At 36.8% G+C, this 8,845-nt stretch overlaps 1 protein-coding gene across 9 annotated transcripts in view; it reads left to right on the top strand.

The window, feature by feature from the left end:
- Nucleotides 1–2,480: 2,480 nt before the first annotated feature.
- sgip1a (SH3GL interacting endocytic adaptor 1a) overlaps nt 2,481–8,845 on the top strand; it is a 70,490-nt gene continuing 64,125 nt past the window's right edge. For 6 of the 9 annotated variants that reach the window (XM_081606095.1, XM_008415199.3, XM_081606097.1 and 3 more), the window contains exon 1: nt 2,481–2,621. The gene's annotated coding sequence lies outside the window, so the exon portion shown is untranslated. The remainder of the gene's footprint in view (nt 2,622–8,845) is intronic. The other 3 variants (XM_081606100.1, XM_081606104.1, XM_081606103.1) reach the window with 1 other exon arrangement.

The raw sequence follows: 8,845 nt of genomic DNA, 5'->3' as shown, positions 1-8,845 counted from the left end.
ACTAGTAAAGATTGCCTGACAAGGGACAACGTGCGTTCTTATCTGCACGTGTTGACAACATAAGACAGAAAGTAAAAACAGATGATTTTGACCAATGAGTTTGCATTCATTACTACAAACTCTAAATGCACTTTAATTTGAATTTGGCCACTGGTGGAGTCTGGTAGCAATATCTTAACAGTTTAACAAGATATCTTAACAAGATAACACTGCTACATGGCTAATTAATCACATTATGATCAAATAAAATTCTTGTCAAGATCATACCTATTAACTAATACATTTTCCACACTTTTGTAGGTATTATAGTGACATCTGCGTGGCATAGAAATGATCTTCATGATTCACTTTTTTCTAACTATTTTAATCAGTGCTGGCAACCAGTGTTTTTTTTTTTTACACAAACATTGTCTTGGGTGAGCTCCACCTTCTGTTCCCCTGCAAACCCACAAATAACAAACACAACCAAAATGAACACCATTCTGGAGATAAATAAATACAGTCCAAATTCTAAAAAAAAACTAAAAAAAACATATCTATCACTATTCAGCTGCATTGAACAGCCATATTTTCTTAAGTACTGATGGAGTGAAAAACACAAGAAAGTATCAGTCCAGATAATTTAGGGTGCAACTGACTGAACATTTTTGTCTGAGTCTCCCCCCCCCCACCCTCAAATAGCTTACGTATAAATTAATTAATAAAAAAATACCTAAATGACCGAACTTGTTCCTGCCTTATTCTGGTAGTATGCATACATTTCATTTGAATATAAATGTTTATTTGAGCAGTGGCGCAGTTGGTAGAGCTGCTGCCTTGCAGGAAGAAGGTTCTGGGTTTGATTCCTGGCCCCGGTCTTTCTGCATGGAGTTTGCATGTTCTCCCTGTGCATGCGTGGGTTTTCTCCGGGTACCCCGGTTTCCTCCCACAGTCCAAACACATGACTGTCAGGTTAATTGGCCTAGGTGTGAGTGTGTGTGTGTGCATGATTGTGTGTCTCTGTGTTGCCCTGCGACAGACTGGTGACCTGTCCAGTGTGTACCCTGCCTCTTGCCCGGAACGTTAGTTGGAGATAGGCACAAACACCTCCAGACCCCACTAGGGACAAGGGTGTAAAGAAAATGGATGGATGTTAATTTGAGTTTACAGTATTAGTAGAATATAAGCCCCACCTGAAGAGTAAGCTTTATTCAAGACAAAGAGATCAAAAGTTGTCATATTATGACCTCTTACCCTGTTTACATGCAGACAAACCCTGGTTTGCTGTGAGCATGAGAGCCAGAACTTTCAGTTTCCAATTCACCATTCATTGCAGCACCTTTGTACCTTTTCAACAAAGCTGTAAAACCAGAGATTCAACATGTGAATCAGATTGCACGCTAAAGCCAACCTGGTGTCAGGCTGTGTTTTCTAAAATCCAAACGTGGGTGAGCAAGAAAAAAAACTTCCATATTATGTAACCTTATTGGGTTGGATGTCAAAATATAGTGATTTGCCAGAGGAAATTACTTTTCAGGACTGGCTTTGATTAATTATAGTAAGAGTCAATGAGACCAGACAGGCGAATTGCTGTATAGCCAGAAGTATGAATCAGCTCAACTAGCTGGCTAAATGCATTTTTTCATTTATTAATTTTATTTCATAATAAACAGTAACATGCAGGTAACTCCCCAGGCTGTTTAATGCATTTAATTTAATTTGTTTTAAATTAGAGTATTGTTTCTGGATAACTATCAATATGGAAAATTATAAAGCAAAATGTTTTTGGGACTCCAGTGAAGCACTCCAGGCCAGTCTTGCCTTGGTTAAGGTCAGTGTTCAAGATCTCCACAATGACAAACAGATCAGTCAGAAAAAGACTTTCATACAGCAACTCTTCCTCTTTTGGAAAGTGCAAGAGTTTAAAAAAAATTAAAAATAAAATAAATAAACAGAGGCCCGGTTTCAAGGGGGGAAATTACAAAGACCCATTTCATGTCATATTTGATATACTGTATACAGCATTTTGTATAACAACTAAAAGTAACAGTTACTTGATTCTGCTATAAAATGGAACTATGTGCCTAGAAAATATGTAATACATCCCTTTTAAAGGCTGGGGAAAAAGTATTAATTTTTAAAGTAATTTAAATGTAAAAAAAAAAAAAAGAAAGAAAAAGAAAACAAGTTAAACCATCAGTTTAATTTCTTTTTTAAAAAAAACAGAAATTATAAAAATAAAAGTTGTGCACATGCAATCTTTCAGATATTGGTAAATTAGAAATAAATATTATTTTGAAATATACATAGAAATACATTTCTATGTATATGAAATTAAACTTCCAAAGACATCTTTTTCTTTCATTTTTTTGCTTTCATTGTGAAAACAGACAAAACGATTCTTCCTAGATCAACTCAACTCCGAACACCGGCAGGAGTAGGACGCACTTCCGGGAAATGATTGATTTACAAACGCCTGGAAAATAGGTAAAGAGTCCAGAAATGTTTCCCAAACATATAAGCACTAATGAAGTAAAAGCATGGCAGTTTTTTTAGCAATCTACAATGGTTTAAATGTAAACATGGTTGAGGCGTTAGCATACTGCCAATTGACAGAAGCTAAACACGTTTACAAGTAAAAGGTAAGCTAATGTATTAGTGCACGCCTTAGCTTGCATTTGATACGCAATACCTTTTCACAATGGAAAGTTGTAGATTAGCTCCGGCTTAGTTTACAAGGGGTAATGCTACCTAAACTCAAGTGAGTGTATGAAAAAGGTTTTGTTTTGTTGAAAATATACTAAGTTTTGGAAAATTCCAAAATCGTGTAGAAGCTGTGTCACCATGGCAACATGCCTATGGGTTGCAAAAGAAGGTCGATCATCACTTGGAACATGATTAATGCTTCAGTTGTGCAATTTCCTTTGTTTCAGCAATAATCCAACTGTTGTAAGATGCTAGGGAAGAGACAGGAAGTGTTGTTTTGTTCTAGTTAGCAGCTTTAAATTTGGCTTAGAATAATTAAGTTTCTAAAGATTATACAGGGCGAAAAGTTAAAGAAAACTATTTTATGAAGTAAATGTTAACATACTGATAGTTTGTTTATTCAGCAGCATATATTGAAACTAAGGGACTTGATTAATTATAAAAAAGAAATCTAACAGTTACGTTTAAACTAGAAAAATATTATTGACAAGTAGTTTACTGAAATTATTTATTTTAGGACAAAGTGACTGAAACTTTCAAAAGTGCAACTGTACATTAAAGCAAGTGTGTGAGTAAAGGTAATTGTATTTATATAGCACATTTTCAGCAACAAGGCAATAAAAAGTGCTTTACAGGAATTAAAAGAAAATGCAAACAAAATAACAAACCAAGGGAAAGAAAAAAATCAAATGTTGATTTAATCAGATTAGAAAAGCAATTTAGGTTTATTTAGAGGGTATACACATAGTGCTATTTTAGAGCAGAATCAGCTAACTATGTTACCTTAAGTTGTTATTAAAATGCTGTGGATATCAAACATAATTTAAAATAAATTTGTCTTCACAATCTGACCCTTTGAAAGTGGCCTGTGTATCTTTAAGAAACCCCCATTCTGTAATATAATATTTTATGTCAATTATTTTATGATTGAAGTGTATCTTCAAGAAGAATATACACTTTTGGGCTACAGTAGCTGTGGAAGTTGAAACTGAAAGTAATTCCGGCATTTTGCTTGCTATTACTGTAAACTGTGCACTTCCCACACCAGGGTGCACTGTGTATTTTAAGGTTTGAGTAAGATTCTCATAAATGGGTAAAATATTCTTTTTCCCAGCAACAAATTGGGAAAGAGGGATTTTTTTTCCTGGTAACATAAGCTAATGTCTTTCATGTGTATGCAGATCAGTGAAATTGGAAAAAAGTTGGTCTCTTGTAAAGAATCCTCATCAAATCTTTCATGCACACTACTATCCTTTATTTCCAATTAACTGTAAAGTATTTCACAGTTAAAGTTAAAGTACATGTATTTCCTTTTAATTCATGTAAAGCACTTTGTATTGCTTTGATGTTGAAAATGTACTATATACTGTAGTTTTCAGACTATAAGCCGCTACTTTTATCCTACGCTTTGAACCTTTCGGCTTATAGCCCGGTGCAGCTTTTCTGTGGATTTTTCTTCAACCGCCAGGGGGCTCTTTAGCAGGAAGTGAATCATTGGAAGTCAAAATAGGAAATTAAAGAAGAAAGTGCTAATTTTAATTTAGAACAAGGACATGCTAGCAGCAGGAACGACGGAGAAATGTTTTCAAACTCATACTCTTCCTCACGGAAACCACACGAAGACGTTTATATGATGCAGCTTTTAAGTTGAAGTCTATCGATCTGGTAGAACAGATTGATAGCCGCTGCATGTAAGCTCGGCGTGAACGAATCTATGATTCGGCTTTGGAGACGGAGGGCCGTGTCCTTAATAGGAGATTTATTAAGTTGGAAAACCGAGAGCGGCGGAGATACCAGTGGCTTATAGCCCGGTGCGGCTTATATATGTGCGTTTCCATGCGCATGATTCCGTGCCGGAAAATACGGTAAATAAAATGACCTTTACCTTTTAAAGTCACTGTAAAGAAAATTATTTATATAAATGCACTTCTTTGTTTGTGTGACTTGCCAGTTGATGCTCAAGTTTACTGTGTAAAATGAGGTTGCCAAAGCTCCTTGGAAAGTGATACTTGAGGAAAACTCACTTTTATTCGTTGTTTAGATGGAATCATTGGTGTTGTGGGTATCAGATAAAATTGTTTTGAAGTTTTGACAGCCAAGCAGGTCTTATATGTTTCAGTTTTATATTATCTAGCAAAGAGATAATTCTTAAAATTATCTCTTAAGTTTCAATTTGAAATGTTTCCAGTCAGGCACATGTTGTGTTCCTGCTTTGCACGAGTATTTATGCTTTGCTGACAGTGTATACACATTAGTCGGTTTCTTCTGGTTTATTTCCATGCACAGTAAAACTCTCTTCAGCTGGATAGTATTAATCATGTGTTTGTCCATTAACAGTCTGATGAATAATTTAGGCTTTGTAAGTCTGGGGAGAATTGAATCAAACTACTAGAGAACAGGCTGTACCTTATCAGAATAATTTTAGCTGGATCCAATGAATGTGGAAAACTCTGAGTGTTTTTTGTTTTGTAACTTGAACAGAACAGGTGTTGGTACATGTGATCGCTCACATGGAGGTACACCTTAGGCCCAAGAATGCATAAATATTTGTTAGAAAAGAAGAGACTCTCTTTTGATTTAAGACATTGAAGAAATGTGAAAGACATCATTCCATCATCATTGTAGATATTGGATGTAGCACAGTTGTAGAAAATCATACATTAGAGTGGAGAAAAAGAGTGAGTTCAAGAAGAAGTTGTCCATAATCTTGTGATGAACTTCCTTTTGGAAAACAAAACAAAACACTGGAGTTTTAAAGAAATTACGTGATGAAACAAGAATGAGATTTCAGTTTTAGGTTTACTTTACTTGGGAATTCAGCCTGGGAACCCTGATCTGTTTCCTGTTTGGAGCTGAGAAAACCCCCTAAAGTAACTTTGTCAGGGTCGAGGTTCTGGGTATTGGACATAGGGTCATGACTGGGCAAATCCTCTCCCCACCCATAAACATATGACAATTGGGAGTTAGGATGAGTTAAAAACGGCTTTATTTTTGGAGAAATATGTAAAGTTGTATTCATGTGGCTTTTTCTTGGGCAATTAGTATTTGTAGCATGTTTGCAGGCCTGTCACTGTTGGGCAGCAGTTACTCAGTTTTAAAAAATCTGTGAAGGAATGACTCAAAGAACTGATATGATTAATCTGATGTTTTTTAACTTGACCTCCAGAGATCCCAGAAATCTAACTGGTGGAATTTGAGAGCATTTGTTTAAACTAAGTCAGGAGAAAATCTGAATTACATAGCACATATTTCTACAGAAATGTGTGACCAAACAGATGTGAAACATCAATCTGATTGGAATTAGCGAACTGTAAAGATTTGGGAACATCAGAGAAACACATTAAATGTCATAACCATCAAATAGAAAGGATATCAGCAATGAACATTCCAATAACTGGCCAGCCTACCAACGTTACTCCAAGAGTTTAAGGACTTATCCAGGTGGTTGTTCTAGCCTGACAGGCGTGGGGCCTGACAAGCTTCCAGGCAGATAGTGCCATTTTATATTTTATAAAACCACATAACAGTTTTTTTTAGCACGAGGGTGCTATGTCAAAAATAACTTAAAAGAAATTTGACTTTGTGTCATAGCTGTATCTGATGCCTTGAAATTGCCTCTATCTCTTCAAGAAGCTTGAACCCTAGCTGACGCTCCCCATTCAGCACGTAATCACAACAGAGCTTCTCCATGAAGCTGTTTATAATCATTCTGAAGAGCTTTGTAGTTTAGCTCAGCAGACGCAGAGTTCCAGCAGGTGTTTGCTAATTCCTGCTGCCACTAGTCTGTTGGAGCTGCGGTGGGGATGCATGGACATGAATAGAAGGACGAAGAATGAGTAGATTAATCGCAGTATAAAGGGACACAAGGTTCTATTTCTAATATTCCAATTTCATGTCTGCCCAATATGATGCAGGTGTGATATTATAAGTAGCAATATTTTTTACCCCACAAGTGTCCAGAAGCACCTTTATGTATAATTGTATATGTGCATGATTCTAGAAGTTACAATGTATTTTCTGACTTGTGCGGTTAAATGCAGAAGGTGTTGTTGCTGCTGAAGATAAAGTGTTGTTCATGCTGCCTTTTTCATTGGTATTTCATAGAGAATCCTTACCCTCTGGTATAAACACATGGAGGATTCCCACAGCGTCAGTGATTTAGAGCTATTTTTAGGTCCTCGTTCTAAAAATTCTCACTGCTCTGTGTTGTGCCGGATCCAAATTTAGTTGGCTGTGAAACATGAGCTTGCTAAAAATAATCCTCAGTCCTATGTGAGTGAGATATTTTTGAAATGAATATTGTGAACTGTGGGGGAAATGGATTTAACGAATTATCTAGTGTCTGAGTCTGTGTGTGCAACATGAATAGTGTTCATTTTAAGACTTAAGAACTCACCGGAAGTGTTGGTGGTGAGGGATTTATGTGAGCTGTATGAGTGTGGGTGAGCTGAGGCTTTCTGTGAGGAGTAGCCGTTACATCCATATTTATCTGTACTTCTTCATACTGTATATAGGTTTGTCCATATAGATTCCTTCCCTACGTGCAAATTAATTTCCGGAGCTTTGATTTGTGCATTCTGACCTAGAACTGGTTAGTGCTGCACTGCTACAGAAGTTCAAATAAGATGTTTTAAACAGCCTCACTGGCCAAAGCAATCTGCTCATCCATTGCAAAGTTTGTCACATGTACCTCTCCTCTGTAAATTTCACTGTTGATTTCAGTAAATGTAACATGACTAACAGCTAATGACAGCCAAAATTCAGGCAACATTACTACAATAAAATTTCCCAGGAAACTAGTTTTCATTACTTCTATGCAATAATCATTCAAATGAAAAGAAATGAAAACTTGACATATCTCACTCTTTGTGTAATTAGTCTGTATTTAGTTTTACTTTTTTGGACTGATTGACTGGAAGAAAGTAACATTTAGTTGATGTTCTTAATTTTTTAAATCCTTGGGATTTTCTTATTTAAGCAGCTTTTAGCACCCGACTCCGCACTTAGTAATTTTTTTAAAAATAAAATACTGCTTTTAAAGACAGGATCTTCAAACGATTGCCTCTGCATTTCTTCCCACTCTTTTGTGTATTTTTTAGAATGCAGAAGGAGATTCCTCTAAAGTAATGGAGTTTTGTTTGGTAGGTGACTCAGGATGTTTGTGGAAGTGGGAGTAGAGGAACGCCGCTGTGATCATTTGCCATTTTTGAGTGTATTCTTCCGGCATCTTGACGAGTCATTCTGATGACCTGTTTTCAGGTCAAGAGTTGGGATCATTCTTCTCTGTCTGCTCTGACGGGCTGTCAAACCCAAGAGTTTTAAAATGATCTACCTATTTTAAGAAGCCTTATGAATTATAGGTCTTGTTAAATGCGTCATTGGGAGGCCTGTGTGGACTTTTATTAATGCGTCACAGTTTCTACTTGCACACATAACCTACATTAGCAGCATTCTCGTGGGTGTCCAGAACGAGCAGGAGAGAGCCAGAAATCAGGCATAGGAAAGGTTTTTTTTTCTCTTTTTATCTAAAAATTTCGTATTGGACTGGTTTTGTTTCTTGTCTGTGAGCTTTTTCTGTTCTAATGCCAATTAGGCAGAGGTGTTTCTTAATCATCCTCTTCTTGGGAATTACCACCAACCAAACACCCTCAAAATCACAATTTCAATGATTTGTATTTTCTGCTTATGTTACAAATGAAGATACCAGTTAGTGTTTAACTCTTGTACGTACAGTACTTGTTTGAAACTCTCTGTAGAGGGATCATCTGACTCCATTATGTCACCTTAGTCTGCTTGTCCAGGCAAAGTCCAGTACTCACGGGACCAACCTAATTTCAACCTCCCCTCTGTTTATAAGTACAAGCTGATTGTAAAGCAAGTCTGGTGTGTGTTTATTTAGGCCTTGGTCCTGTGTGGAAATGGTAATTGGTGTGAGTAAGAGGGACATATTGGACCGGTGTTGACATCCTGGAGACCATTAGTAAGACCACAGAACAGGCCGGTGTAGTATCAGAGAGATGAGCTCATCTTTTCCATCCCATGATCCAAGTCCAGAGGAGAGAACAGGGATTTCACAGGGTGTAACATGACCCTGACTCTGGATGCCGTTCCAGGTCAGGGAATAGTCGGAGTTAAGTGGCGTTTCCTTTCAAACTGGTGA

This window comes from Poecilia reticulata, chromosome 4 (assembly GCF_904066995.2).
Source record: "Poecilia reticulata chromosome 4, P_reticulata-male-v2, whole genome shotgun sequence".
NCBI lineage: Eukaryota > Metazoa > Chordata > Actinopteri > Cyprinodontiformes > Poeciliidae > Poecilia > Poecilia reticulata.
The sequence above is the reverse complement of the archived record's forward strand: the minus strand, read 5'-3'. Positions and strand labels throughout refer to the sequence as shown.